Here is a 15933-nt window from a genome sequence, read left to right as displayed (position 1 = left end):
AAGAGTCTAACACCTCTATGTCAGAGGAGGGAGACGCCGCTGCTAGTTTTGAGGTGGAGTCTTGCGCCTCACAAAGAGGAAGAATGACTACATCGTCTTCTTGGTCTTCATTTCCAACATCCTGTGGCAGAACAGGGTCTGTGGGTTCAAATGTATGGTCTGACATGCCCACACACATAACTATACAGTCGTCATCCTTCTCAGCTCTATAATGGAAGTCTTTGTCTACCGTCACAGATATCTCCTCACTTTGTGGAGATTTATCCACCGTCAGTTCCCTGTGTTCTAGATCCATGGACTGTTCACGTTGCAGATCTTCATGTTCCAACCCTTGCTCTTTAGGTGAAGGTTCAGTGTTGACTGCACTTTCACACTGTGAAGAGTTAAAGAGTGCATGTTTAGAAGATTCAGTACGTTATAGGCTCATATCTCTGATTCATACATCCCATGCACACTGATGACACAGATACTGATGGCTAAAATACTGCAGGTACTGAAGGTGATACCAGGCTAAAATACTGCAGGTACTGAGGGTGATACCAGGCTAAAATACTGCAGGTAGGGTATATTTGTTTTGAGTGTGAATGTGATATATCACAGGAAACTACTCAACCTCTAAATATACTAGAGAATAGTCAGATATAACTTCAGTTAGTAAATATAAATGGTAATATTTAACCTCAGTTAGTAAATATAGATGATAGTGATATTTAATCTCAGTTAGTAAATAGAGAGTAGTCATATTTAAACTCAGTTAGTAGATATCGCTGCCGGCGGGACAAAACCTCATAACTCCATTTAAATTTTTTATTTATTTTTTTATTATAAATCAACTCCGTAGATCATCCTCTATGTGTGTGTGGGTTTTAAAAAGTTTAAACAATGGGAAAGCATTAAACCAATCATCCGTCTAAACCTCGTAACTCTATTCGCCCTCAAATCTGTGTTCGTTTTTTTCATCTGCTGAAAAGTTGGATTTTTGGAGTTATGAGGTTTTGTCTCGCCAGCAGCGATATAAAGAATAGTCAGATTTAACCTCAGTTAGTAAATATAAATAGTCATATTTAACGTCAGTTAGTAAATATAGAGAAGTGATATTTAACTTCAGTTAGTAAATATAGAGAATAGTCATTTAACTTCAGTTGGTAAATATGATACTGTATGTCTCCTACAATGTGATTGTAAGGAGGAAAAATTATTCACACATCCTTACATGAACATATTCTGTACACTATGTTCTCAGTCGCTCTATGGCTCCTGTCTCTGCTCAGTATCTGCTTCTGACACTATAATGTAAACGGCCTATGATATATAATCAGCAAAGGGAGATGTACCTTATGGATTAATATGGACATAGTCGAGACACAGTAGATGCATCATGGACCACAACCTGGTTCACCTCAACCCCTGTTATGTGCCTCTGGTCAGAAGACAGCCTGCGACCAAAATAACTGTAAGAAGGTGGTCGGAGGAGGCTCAAGAGGCACTACAGGGCTGCTTTGAGGTCACAGACTGGCAGGCACTCTGTGAGCCCCACGGAGAGGACAGTGATGGGCTCACAGAGTGCATCACAGACTACATAAACTTTTGTGTGGACTCCAATGTTCCATCTAGGAATGTTACCTGCTACCCTAATAACAAGCCATGGGTCACTAAGGACATCAAAGCCCTAATGAACGAGAAGAGGGCTTTCAATGCAGGTAACAGGGAGGAGGTCAAAATAGTTCAGGGGCTTCTGAGAATCAACCTCAGAGAGGGCAAATACAAATACAGGAGGAAGTTGGAAGGCCAGCTGGAGAACAATAACATCAAACAAGTGTGTTCTGGAATGCAGACCATAACCGGCATTAAACCGGCGGGGGGAAGGGGAGTGGATGGAGACGTAGACCGGGCTAATGAGCTAAACCTGACACTACTCCAGTTGCCCTGCCCACCCCCACACCTCTCAGCCCTTCAACTCGATCAACGCCCTCCCTCCCCCCAACTGCCCAGTGCCCACGCCCCCTCATCTCTGGTGCAGCCTGTCTGCCCCCCGCGGCTCGAAGACCCGCTCCTCCCCCCAACACCTGAGACCCCCACAGTGTGAGCGGGCACACACTCATGTCGCACACATGCACACTTATGGCCAAAGGAAAGGACACTTTAAATTAGAATAACAGGAACAGTGTATTGCACTACCAAAGCTAACTAGCATGTCACACATGCGCTGTAAATAACTATGTACAGATACCGAGATGTCACTCCATGTTACCTGCTATCTGTTACTGCACAATGTTGTTTCTTCTTTTGATTCTATTATATGTACCACTGTATTGCACATCGTTGCGGGCAAGACCACCCGCATTTCATTGTATACCTGTATGCCGTGACAATTAAAACTCTTGACTTGACTTGACTTGTGGCTCTCTGCAGACCAGGTGAGTACACAGCTGAGCAAGTTACACGCAGGCAAGGCTGCGGGTCCTGATGGGGTGAGCCCAAAGGTACTCAAAACCTGTGCCTCTCAGCTGTGTGATGTGCTCCAACTCATATTCAATATGAGCCTGAGGCTGCAGAGAGTCCCGACACTGTGGAAAACCTCCTGTGTGTTCCCTGTCCCTAAGTGCCCGCGTCCCAGCACGTCCAAGGACTACAGGCAGGTGGCTCTAACCTCTCACATAATGAAGACCATGGAGAGGTTAGTCCTGGAGCAACTCCGCCCGGTGACCAAACCCCACCTAGACCCATTCTAGTTCGCCTACCAGCCCCGACTGGGGGTAGAGGATGCTGTCATCTACCTGCTGAACCGAGCCTACACTCACCTAGACAAGCCGGGGAGCACTGTGAGAGTCATGTTCTTTGACCTCTCCAGTGCTTTTGATACCATAAGGCCTGGGCTGCTGGGTGAGAAGTTGGAGGTGATGCAGGTAGAGGCCCCCCTGGTGTCCTGGGTTGTTGACTATCTGACGGGCAGACCACAGTATGTGCGCCTACGGAGCTGTGTGTCAGACAGACTGGTCAGCAACACCGGGGCCCCGCAGGGGACAGTCCTCTCTCCCTTCCTCTTCACTGTCTACACCAACGACTTCCACTATCGGTCAGAGTCCTGCCACCTTCAGAAGTTTTCTGATGACTCTGCGATAGTGGGATGTATAAAGGACGGTGACGAGAGGGTATACCGGGAACTGGTAGTGGACTTCGTCACATGGTGCGATAAAAACCACCTGCAGCTAAATGTGGCGAAGACCAAGAAACTGGTTGTGGAGCTGGGGAGGAGGAGGAGTGCACCTCTGACCCCCGTCTCCATCAGGGGAGTTGATGTGGACATGGTTGAGGTGTACAAATATCTCGGTGTGCACATCGACAACAAACTGAACGGGTCAAAACACGCAGAGGCACTGTACAAGAAGGGCCAGAGCCGACTCTACTTCCTCAGAAGGCTGAGATCCTTCAATGTCTGTACAAGGATGTTGAGGATGTTCTATGAGTCGGTGGTGGCGGGCGCCTTCTTGAGCGCTGTGACCTGCTGGGGCAGTGGACTGAGATCAGGGGACGCAAACAGGCTGGATAAGCTGGTCAGGAAGGCCAGTAGCGTGGTTGGGGTGGAGCTGGACTCCCTAGCGAGGGTGGCGGAGAGGAGGAGCCTTGCTAAGCTTACATTTACTCCACCTGATCAACCAAGACCACAGTGTCAAACAGACTCTCTAATGCTCTCCACCTGATCAACCAAGACCAGTGTCAAACAGACTCTCTAATGCTCTCCACCTGATCAACCAAGACAACAGTGTCAAACAGACCAACTCTCTCCACCTGGTCAACCAAGACAACAGTGTCAAACAGACTGACATTCAACCAAGACAACAGTGTCAAACAGACTGACATTCTCCACCTGGTCAACCAAGACCACAAAGTTTCTCTCAAAACTCCAGTCCTGCAAACCCACCTGGTCCCACCAGGTCTGACATCAAGGCCACCCCATCATCACTTCTCCTTAATTGGCTGGTATCAATCCCTGTTTCCTGAGCCTTTCAGCCATTGTGTAGTGTGATGTGTGCCTGGTGCCAGTGTCTCGCAGCCATTGAGCCTGTAGCCCAAGGTTGGGTGCTACCCAGTGGTGAAGGAGGCCATTTACAGTCTACACTGTAAAGTGCTAGGAGTGTCTAGAAAAGCACTATATAAATACAATGATAATTCATTCATAGTTTCAGGTCATGACCGTGAATTACATGCATGTATTGATTCTGAATTCCAACTCAACTCCTAACATGAGGAGACAGTGGCTCAGGAGGTAGAGCGGTCATCTGGTAATCGGAAGGTTCCCGGTTCGATTCCCACTCCTCCCGGGCAGCATGTCGAAGTGTCCTTGAGCAAGAAAACGTAACCCCTAATTGCTCCCAATGAGCAGGTTGGCACCTTGCACCGTCGGTGTGTGAATGAATGGGTGAATGTGAGGAACAAAATCGTAAAGCACTTTGGATAAAAGCGCTATATAAATGCACCATTTAACACACACATAACACAACACATTTAACACACACTCTTATCAAACCCAGATTTGACCGTTGGGCTTTAAAGATAAAACCGCTCTGATTTTCTAATTCTCTCTGACACAAAAGTCAAAACACCACTTCAGAACCCTGACTTGTATTGTTAAAAGTAGAAGTGTTTACACTCACTAGAACAGATATTATGGCTAGATGATGCCTCAACCACAATCAAAATTTTTAATTGATTTGCTTGATTTATTTGGATGTATCTTAGCTAACTGACTAATCGTCCAAGAATCAGGAATAATCCAACACCAATCTCTTTGAGCATGGTTTTTGGTCTGAGATTTGTTAAAAAGGGTACACAACAGGGGTACATTGTACATCCCACTATCAAAGTCTGCTGCACAAACTAAACTGAGTGTGTTTGGTTAGAGTGTCTCTCTCTCCACACCTCTCTCTCACCAAGAGACAGTAGGCTACAGACAGACACCCAGCCAAGACCAACTCAGCCAGGAACAAGACATGGTAAGCCTAGTTAAGCAAGACCCAGCAGAGAACAAGACATGGCAAGCATGGATTATGCAAAAAACTCCTGTCGTGGAATATATTATCATGTCATTATGAGTCTCTGTTATTTTATCATGTCATACAGCTTGAGTTTCAGTCCAACCAGATTTACTGGTTAATGTGTGTATGTCTCTTTAAGATACTCTATCATTCTCTCAGTCGTAACGAAGTTGCTGTTCCTACCAGCCATAGAGCTATAACCCAAGGTCATGGGAACTGTAAGATGGAGCTGTTTTTCCTTCCAGGCTTAGCCATAACATAGTCGTATTATTAATTTCTCTAACCAGCCATTTTGTTTTCTTCTACGTAATTTCATGTATTCAATTGTATGTCTGACCAGGCCTCTAGGCCAGTCCCTGTCAGACGCTAGGGGGTAAACATGTCTGTCTCTGGCGGGTGACTGGTCTGGCAGCGTGGCCACGCTGTCATGAACTGTCTTTATTAAATAAACCTTTCTATTATTATTAATAATGACTCAGAATGATTAATGTAAGCGGCTCATCGTTTGTCCTTTAATAATTTCCATTACAGATGGCGACGAGATGTTTTTTTTTTTAACCGATGGGTGTCGAGGTCGGCCGCCAAACGGACTCTGCAGAAAGGGTGAATCCTGGAATTCCGGGGGAGCGCTGTCTCGAGGCTCCTCCGTGCGAGACACCGAGGGGAGAGAACCAGCTGCGCCGTCCGCTTGGCTGTCACCTCCGGCATGAACCTTGGGGACGCGTGATAAGGAACACTCGGTGAGCTGTTGACATTCTGGTTTCTGTTTAAAACATTTTTTGTTTTTAAATTTATAATTAGAGGTCTAAATTAGAACATGGTGCCGGTCAGAGCTATTTTTTAAATGTATATTACTATGTGCTCTGCAGTGGTTATTTTTTTTCATTGTATTGGTGTATTACTGTGCTTGGTAGACTGGCAATGGTTTTTTCTATAGTTTCTCAATCTTGGTACGTCCCGAATGTATTAGGCAGGGATTAGGCTCGTGCCTTATAGACGGGGTGTGGGGGGCCTACCACGAGTATAATAAAATATGTTGACGACGAGAAGAATTATGGGGTATTTTTTTAATTAGGTTAATATATATTTTAGAGCGATGGGGGTCGAGTTGGCCGCGAGCCGAGGCGCTATGCGGGCAGGTTGAAGTCTTGGGCTTCAGGGAAAGCGCTTTCTTCTCCTCAATACTCCCCCGCACATGATGGGAAGGGAGTGAGGAACCGCTTGCTAGCGTCCGTTTGGCTGCCAACTACGGCTAGAATCCATGGGAGCGTGGGGGAGATATTCGGTGAGCTGGGCATTCTGTTTAGAAGCGGTTATTTATAAAGTAGCCATTCTGTTTAAAAGCGGTTATTTATAAAGAGGCCATTCTGTTTAAAAGCGGTTATGTATAAAGTAGCCATTCTGTTTAAAAGCGGTTATTTATAAAGTGGCCATCCTGTTTAAAAGCGGTTATGTATAAAGTAGCCATTCTGTTTAGAAGCGGTTATTTATAAAGTGGCCATTCTGTTTAAAAGCGGTTATGTATAAAGTAGCCATTCTGTTTAAAAGCGGTTTTTGTTTCTATCTATAAAGTACTTATGCGAGTGGGGTATTGAATATAGGATAATGTGTGTAACCCCCCTGTGTTTCCTTGAGTACTGGGATTTAAGGGGTATGTTCTGGCTGTACGCTGTTTACAGAGCTTTTTGTCTCCGAGTGCTCAGGAGGAACCAATTTTTGGGGGCTACATAATTTGTACATAGTATTGTTTTTTTTGGGTACCTTTTTTATGGTTTTCCTCTGGACACTTTAAATTAAGAGGTATGTTCCGATAATTAGGCGTGAATTACATTTGTATCCGATATTGTAGGCGTGTGCAGAATGTACTGTGGAGTATAGTGGAAAGGGTTTTAGGCACTGATTCTGGGTTTTTTGGTTGTTTTCCTAACAAGGAGGCGGGAAGTTGGACCGTGCGTGGGATGCCAAAAGATAGGGGGTCAGGGGGTCGTGTGATTGGTTTCCACTGTCTTATCTGGTCATACTGCAGTTTTTTCTGAAAAGAAATAAGATAGGGGCATTGTATCCGATAATTAGGCGTGATACGCTACTCCACAGAGCTTTTTTCTCGAAAGTGTTCAGAGGAAACGATTTGTCTGCCACATATTGTGGGTTTTTATTTTCTGTTTGTTTAGAGGGGCCAGAAAGGGGGGCCTGTGGGGTCATGACGGGAGAAGCTAAGAATCTGTTTTTCTGTCTTTTCTTCCACGGTGTGCCCGGGGCTGGATTTTGGGCTCGGTGTCTTTCCGTGTGCGTCACCGTCACCGGCCGTCCCGTCTCCTATCCGCTGGTCTCGCCGGCGACCATCAACTCCGGTGCGCCGGGCATTGGTGTAAAGACCTATAGAGCCTATAAGGAGGTGTTCGAGGGGAAAAAAGCACAATGGCGTGCGGAGGTGCAGGACGGGACGGGCCCACAGCGCATTGGCTGGACGCACGGCGGGGAGACATCGACCTGAGCTCAGGCAAAGTATAGCGCACACTCACATGCACGCACACAGATCGATGGAGATACAGGTACAGCAATATATTAAGGCCATGTGAACAAATCACTGACAATGGGCCTTCTGAAATTTGTATTAGTAGCAGCCATAAAGGCACAAATATGGGTAATTATTTTTATTAAATACAGGATAGAATAGAAACAAGTGCATACTGTAGCACAGGCTGTGCACGCTGTTATATTACATAGAAATATTTTCCTCTGTCTGTGTAGGCACACACACACACACGTTTACATGCACGCACGCTGTGATAGGGGATAAACAATTCGCTATTTTATCTGCATCGTTTGTGTTTATCTGCATCGTTTGTGTGTGTTGACATTGCCATGGGTGAATTTACATCAGTTAGTATCTTGTTATTGACAGTAGAGCTGGACTGTTTTTGCTCATCATCACATTGTATCAGCCACCAAAATACTCATCAATATTTACATAGATTGACACTTGTGTCTGATCAATACATAGCTACTGCCGGAGAAATTGGGCTGCTAAATGAGGATTAGAGATCAGTAACGTTTTGGTGGTGTTCGTTCAGTGATAACGACATTGGCTAAATAGCTAACAAAATGAATACAACATATAGCGTGGCTAACGACACAGAATAACGTTAAAACAAGTGCATGCATGATTGTTTACAATAAGCGGGTGGTCAAAGGACTGACATAACGGGTAGATTGCCTGCACACCACGGGGCACACAGGGGTTCCGCGAGGTGCCTGATGGGAATGTTTCTTTAAGAACAACTATTGAACTAAACAAATAGTCTATCTAGTGCTTCATGTGTATACAATAAGTGCTTAATCTAATAACATGAACTAAAAAAAAAAGAAGTCGATCAAAATGTCTTCACACGTTTCGTAAAGTTATTATAGGAACTTTATCAACTTGACGTCCGCGGCAGGCGTCATTGCTTTTACCAACAGGGTTCCCAACGCGGCTCTGGTTCGTTATCGTTTACAAGGGAATACAAAGCGGCTGTCGTGATAATCACACAACAATACTTCCGGTCCGGTCGGTGGGCTTCATAATAAAAGTCTAGAACACCGGAAAAGACGGAGCGGTGGGCTTCAAAATAAAAGTCTAAAACACCGGAAAATAAGTTTATTTTGTACAGCGTTTTCCTCCACGAGTACTCGAGTACATCATGTGATCAATCGATCTGGATTATTTTTGCCCATCCCTAGTTTATCCTGTGCAGCAAGTCATATTGCCACACTGCCAGCGAGAGAATGTTTGTTGACATTCCTCATTAGAACATCTGAGATTAGAGTGTACTGGAGGCCCAGAGCGAGGGAGAGGGGTGACCTCTTTAATGCAACAGTAGAGAAACGTTTTGAAGTGTGTGTAAAGGTTAAACGCAGTTGTCATGACAACACGTCGCATGACAACCAGAAGGCGGGTTTATTGTTGAAAAGGATCCCCATTAGCTGTCGCCTGAGCTGAAGTCTCCATTCCAATAGAGATAGTGTATATTTTGGGTCTTTATTTTGCTATACATTGTGGCGAGGGGAAGCCACTGTATATATATATATGTATATATATATATGTTATGTGTATATATATATATATATATTGGGGGGAGAGACAGGTATAATGGGGGGGCAGACATCATTATCAACATCAGCTCACATATTTAAGTAGTGCATTCTTAGGTGGTATTTGAAAGACACTTTACTATTCAATTTACTTATGTTCAGTGGGCAGTTATTCCAATGATTGATGGCACGATGAACAACAGTCCTCTTTAAAGATTTTGGTATTGTATGAGAGGGCGCTGTCATCAGGTATCAGCGTAGTATGTGCGTTTCTCTTTAAGAGAGGCACACATTAGCCAGTCAAAACAATTTGGTTATGATCTATGTTGATCCTTGCTATAAGGCCATAAGTGACATTGTTATGGGATCCGTTCTGTTTTCCTTGTAAAGCAGCCATAATAGTCATTTCAGCCAATCCTCAGGGTGATGTTCCAGCTCCTTCCACGTCATATGTGTGTATTAACTGTCTTGCCGAACGAAAGATCGCTCTCACTTGGTGATCGGACATTTGTTTACATGGTCTGATTACCAACTGCGCATTCCTTATCAATTGATCAGTGTGAGGAATTAAAACTATCTTCCATTCCTTATTTCAAACTTTGGCCTCAGAACAAGTTATTGCTCATAGATCCGTTTTGTTTTCCTTGTAAAGCAGCCATAGTAGTCAGCCTTGCCCGCAGAACAGTACATTTGTTCCTATAATTTGATTTAAAATTCCTCCTTAAAACTGTGGGGCAATGGTCACTTATGCCTAGGTAGAGAACCCCACTAGCTGAGATCCTGTCATATTTATTGCCAGGACAAGTACAGTGGGGCTCAATACACACGGTGATCGAAATGTGTTGGCTTAGCAAAGGGCGATAGAAGGAGTGGTTCAGAGGCAGGATGTTTAGCACACTGCCAGCGAGAGTGGGTTTTTATTTTCTGTTTATTTGGTTTGTCCAGTTCTATTCATATCTGATTTGGCATAGTATGGAATTTTGCCATAACAATGACTGAATGGAGTATATTCTGATTTATGGAGTGATAAAAAGAGATATCCAAAATCCCCTTTGGCTCTAATATGTCGACAAAAATGGAGCTATAATTTTGAAAATGGCTTTATCCAATGTTCAGATTTCTGTCCTGGAATTATATGCAAATTAGTGCATATTTAAGTAGATCAGGCCTCATTTGCATGTTTGAACATACAATTGTGATAAAAAAAAAAAAAAGTAGTGTCTTAATGTAAGTAGTCAACTGGGGAAGTTTCATTGTGATATATATTAGTTCACCTGCAGTGTCTCCCCTTTAAGTTCAGTTCAGTCTTAGACCTGTCCTCTGGCAAGGAGGTGAGAACTACAACATGTCACCCCTGAGTGACAGTGTGATTGAATGACCTTCGTCCAGCTTCAGAATACAGTTTTTTTTATTATTAATTCTTTATTTTCTTTCTCTCTCTTTAATCTTATTCGTATGTCACAGGAGTGCACGTGATTGTGTTCAGTTGTGTTTGAGCCATGTACTGATAACATTACAAGTTATTGCTCATATTATATTATAAATCTCCCATAACAATAAGTATCAGAAAGCCTAGGTCAAAAACCTCAGTTGTATTTGAGCTATGTACTGATGGTTTTTTCTTTCTTTTTTCTGTGGTGGGGTCTCGCTGAACGGTCTCTTCACTCTCCTTGCGGTCCGGCACCCGTCTCTGACCAAGAGGAGAACGCGCAGAGGACCACTGTCTGTACCAGGCTTCTGCAGTTACAGCGGTGACACATGGACAGTACTCCGTGACCATCAGCCGAGCATGGACACTGAGACAGTTTCTAGCAGGCCTGTTCCATCAGGGCCACAACCAAGGGCCTGAGGGGGGGGACCGACTACAGCTGGTTTCTGTGAAAGTAAGCTGTCCCAATCTGCTCCAGAACTAGGAGGCAGAGGGCCTATCGGCTAGTGAACGATGGGGCGCTAAGACCATCAACCGACAGCTGACTCCAGTCTGATAGGATCAGTGGTCCTGAGATAAAGATCTTAGAGACAGTTTCCAGCAGGTCTAAGCCATTCACCGGACAGGCTCCTTACATCGGAGGGGAGGATCATCAGGACCGAGCCACGGCATACATGGACTGCAGAGGGGGGTGCTTGGACCAGCGGCCGGGGGAGGGAGAAGAGACCGTTTCCGGGATGAGGCAAGTTTTACCCACAATGCTTAGGTTTGAACCACAATACATGCAGATATTACAGTATCGTCCTAAAAGATGTTAGGTAATGATGTAATGAACTTTCTTTGATTCAGGTGGAGATTTTGTAATATGTTGTGCATTATAATAGTAACCAGTTATTTTTTCATTCTTTGTGAGGAGTCTGCAGATTGTTTTTGTTTTGTTTTGGCTATCTCCCGGAGAATGCAGTCACGTGTATTCTGTTTTCGCTATGTTATATTTCGTGAGCGCAGTCTATCTTGCAAGGTACTGCCCTGTGTTTTCTTTTGTGATTTCAATTTTTCAGCTTGGTGGTGGGAGAAGTATGGCCTTGACAAAACCAGAGACTGGACACTGTACCCTTGAGTCCTCCGACCATCCGTCTGGGCATTTGCAAAGAGACGCTAATGAGTGTTGCTGTTATGACAACTTCTCTTTTGCACGTGACACGGGGTCTATGCAGAGGACCTTTTGTTTTTTAGATAATAAAAATAGTTTTTGCTGGGTTATTATAATCTGTGTTTGAATGATAATATTTTTTGTTGTCTTTATGAAATGATAAATGATTGTGATTAATAATTATCAATAGGAGGGAACTGTCGTGGAATATATTATCATGTCATTATGAGTCTCTGTTATTTTATCATGTCATACAGCTTGAGTTTCAGTCCAACCAGATTTACTGGTTAATGTGTGTATGTCTCTTTAAGATACTCTATCATTCTCTCAGTCGTAACGAAGTTGCTGTTCCTACCAGCCATAGAGCTATAACCCAAGGTCATGGGAACTGTAAGATGGAGCTGTTTTTCCTTCCAGGCTTAGCCATAACATAGTCGTATTATTAATTTCTCTAACCAGCCATTTTGTTTTCTTCTACGTAATTTCATGTATTCAATTGTATGTCTGACCAGGCCTCTAGGCCAGTCCCTGTCAGACGCTAGGGGGTAAACATGTCTGTCTCTGGCGGGTGACTGGTCTGGCAGCGTGGCCACGCTGTCATGAACTGTCTTTATTAAATAAACCTTTCTATTATTATTAATAATGACTCAGAATGATTAATGTAAGCGGCTCATCGTTTGTCCTTTAATAATTTCCATTACACTCCCAATGTAATTTTCTTCCCCATCTTACCGCTGGCAATCTCGTGAGTGGGATTTCCAAGAGTCTTGTCTGTAGTTTAGCTCCACTCTTCTCTCCAAGCTCCTCATAACCTTGGATTACAAACCAGTCTGTGTCCTTTTCTGAAACTGAGAGACCATCATATTTGTATTTGTTTATTAAAAAGGATCCTCATTAGCTGATGCCAATGGCACCAGCTAGTCTTCCTGGGGTCCGAAGTCCCACATATCAATATATACACATACAAATATACATACGCACACACATATATACATACATACATATACACACACACATATTCAGTATATAAACAAAACAACAACCTAACTTATTACAATCATACAAAAAAAGACATACAAAAAAAACAATATTGCACATGAAAGATGAAGAGGTAATGCTTGCCTGTAAAGGGCAGCATTGCCATCTTCAGCTTGTCACAGCTAAGAAAATTATAAGAACAAATAATTAAAAACTAAAATAAATAACCACTTATTTTTACTTACTCACTAGCTAAGTAATACATTCAGAATTTATGTTTAAATGATGATTTGCTATTTAATTGACGTATGTGTTCTGGGCAGCTATTCCAATGGCTAGAGGCATTCAATTTTGGGCGAGGTAACATGATTTTACCTTCTCCTGCCATTCTAGTTAAATGATTGTGTAAGTGACTACATCTGATTATTTGACTATATAAAAACTCAGGCTTAGAGGCGTAGAATGTGACTGTATTTAAGACAAGCCTTTTATCTATTGATAACCATAAGTAGGGCTGGGCGATATGACGATATTATATAAATATCGGGTACAGTTCATAAACGATACACTTTTTAAACGTATCGTGGATATCGTGAAGTTCCTCACAATCCCTCACATCAGTTTATAAGCCGCCGCGGTTGAGATGACTTACTTTGGTGCAGCGCTCTACTCTCTCGTCTCTCCCTCAAAGAAAAAAAATACACACAGACTTGCCCCAACCTACGTCATGTACACGCCCATACACACACGCGCACACACACACACACACACCCAGAGAGGCGGTGCTACAGGTTTGTTTGGAGGACTCTACTCAAGGAAACAGGGAACGGGGATACGACAGCGTGAGAGAAGTGGACAGAGCTTCGCGAGTTTAAACGTTAGCCATACGTGTTTTATTCAGAAACGGCAATGGAATATGGAGGCGCCGAGGTGGATGAACTGGTGGTAGTAGCCTTGCGTTCTAACAGTTAGCATTGCGGCTAGCGCAAATGAGCTAATAAGGCACTGAATTCATACAGTAGCTTGTTAGCTAGCGTCGAAATCCGTGTGTCGCGTTGATGATGACGTCACAGCGCCCCAGCTACACTGACGGGGGGGGGGGGGGGTACCGTCTTCATATCTATCTAATCTATGGGGGGTACTACCAAGTCGCACCATGCAGACCGTGGAAAAGCGGCATAAGAGAATACTTCATAATGTTTCATGCAATTAAAAAGTAAATATATATATATATATGATGATGCACACACGTTTACAGTGTTTTGTTTACCAGTAGGATGTTATAACATTGCTGATAATAAAAATCATAAGTCTAAGCTATCAAGTCTCCCGTGATTTTATATTACTATATATTAAAAGTATAGGCGAACCATTCCTTGGTTACAAGATTATTATTTTCTCACAGTAGTGTGTGTGTATTTTTGGCTGAAGTGGATAGAAAACAGTATTGTGCAAAAGTCTTAGGCACCCAAGAAAGTATTTATATAAATTGTCTTAGGTGTTAATAAACAATGTTCTGTATTAGTGTGTCAGTAGACTACTCTTAGATTTTTTGAAATGTTAAATTATTTTTGAAAGCAACTTCATGGTTTAATGCAGACATATGTTGCATGGACTATTTTAATCGTCATGTTGGCGTGACTGTAGGCTTTGAAGGGATAATTATAATTAAATCAAGCTTTTTTAAGGGCTTTAGAGGAAATGTCGTGAAAAATATCATGATATCATTTAGAGGCCATATCGCCCAGCCCTAACCATAAGAGTTCCCTATGCATTACGGTGGGGAGGAGACTGTACATTTGGAGGGGGTGGGTGGGTGGGAGAGAAATATACATACGGCGGGGAGAGAATATATACATGCGGTGGGGAGGAGACTGTCTATTAGGAGGGGGTGGGGGGTTTGGACATTTACGGTGGCCAGTTTCGAATTGCAGCCTCCCGTAGGTGCACTTTAAGAGCGGTTTTGAAAGTGGGTAGTGATTCACATTCCTTTACAGCTTTGGGTAGGGCATTCCACATTGATGTGGCATAATTGTGAAACGTGTTTAGTCCCTTGTTTGAGCCGAATCTGGGTTTAACATGATTTGTTGAGCTTCCTCTGGTGTTGTGGTCGTGGTATTCACTGACCTTTGGGAAGTATTTTGACATGTACATGGGTACCTTAGTCGTATAATGTATCTTGTAGACCAGGCCCATTGCAAGTTGCTGTACTCTGTCATCTACTCTAAGCCATCCTAGGTCGTCAAAGTGGGCAGGGGTGAGGTGGGTTCTAGGAGTAAGGTCAAGTAGAAGTCTGACCAGTTTGTTTTGTGATGTTTGTAATCTTGTTTTTAGCGCCTTTGAGGTGCTTTGGTACCATGAGGTGCAAGCATAGTCGTAGTACCCTTGAATGAGTGCTCCTGCCAGAGTCTTCAGGGTATTCTTGTTTACCAGAGAGGAGATCCGGTACAAGAATCTAGTTTGTTGGTTGGTGGTCAGCACTGTTGCCTCACAGCAAGAGGGTTCTGGGTTCAAATCCCAGCAGTGGTCAGCACTATTGCCTCACAGCATGAGGGTTCTGGGTTCAAACCCTAGCAGTGGGCCTTTCTGTGTGGCGTTTGCATGTTCCCCCCGTGTTTGCATGGCCCCGAAATAGGTAATAGCGATCTTTAAATACTTAACCTGCGAACACAAGACTGTTTTCTCTCTCTCTCTCTTTCTCTCAGTCATGGTGAATATGATGACTTGTGAAGTTTATTGTGAGCTTGATTGTATTTCTTCAGGTAATATCTGTAGTGTTATGTATATTTAATAGGGCTATATATTTCATATAATATTTATATTATATATTTAAAGCCACAGAAAATCAGTTATCTACCTGAAAGGGTGCTCGTTATTGTTGTGACTACGTGCAAATTGGTTCCATTGTGTTTTGAATGGCGGTGGGTGAAGTAATGTGTATGATTAGAGCAGGGAAGGAACCCTACCAAGCAAAATGGCAGGTCTTACCTTTTGTTTCACATGACTGTTCCCCATCTTTCCATTTGTAACCTTCACTCACAGTGTCCTATGAAAAGAAACAAAGGTCCGGAACAAGAATTCAAATTAGATCAAGCAAATATGGTGAATTATTTATATTTTAATCGTCACTCATATATTTTCTAGGTCTGTCAAGATGCACACGTATTTTTTTTTAAATAAATGTGTAAACCTTTAAGATGCAGTAACTATTTTCGAACGACTACAGGGCCGCAAGTCGCCATGATAAACAAACTCCATTTACC

At 43.2% G+C, this 15933-nt stretch overlaps 1 protein-coding gene across 1 annotated transcript in view; it reads right to left on the bottom strand.

Annotated features, from left to right (window-relative positions):
* pyroxd1 (pyridine nucleotide-disulphide oxidoreductase domain 1) overlaps positions 1–15933 on the bottom strand; it is a gene marked incomplete at its 5' end in the record, with an annotated part of 145045 nt that overhangs the window by 54381 nt on the left and 74731 nt on the right. The gene's annotated exons all lie outside the window — the stretch shown is intronic.

This window comes from Notolepis coatsorum (assembly GCF_963971535.1).
Source record: "Notolepis coatsorum genome assembly, chromosome: 15".
In the NCBI taxonomy this organism is placed as follows: Eukaryota; Metazoa; Chordata; class Actinopteri; order Aulopiformes; family Paralepididae; genus Notolepis; species Notolepis coatsorum.
The sequence above is the reverse complement of the archived record's forward strand: the minus strand, read 5'-3'. Positions and strand labels throughout refer to the sequence as shown.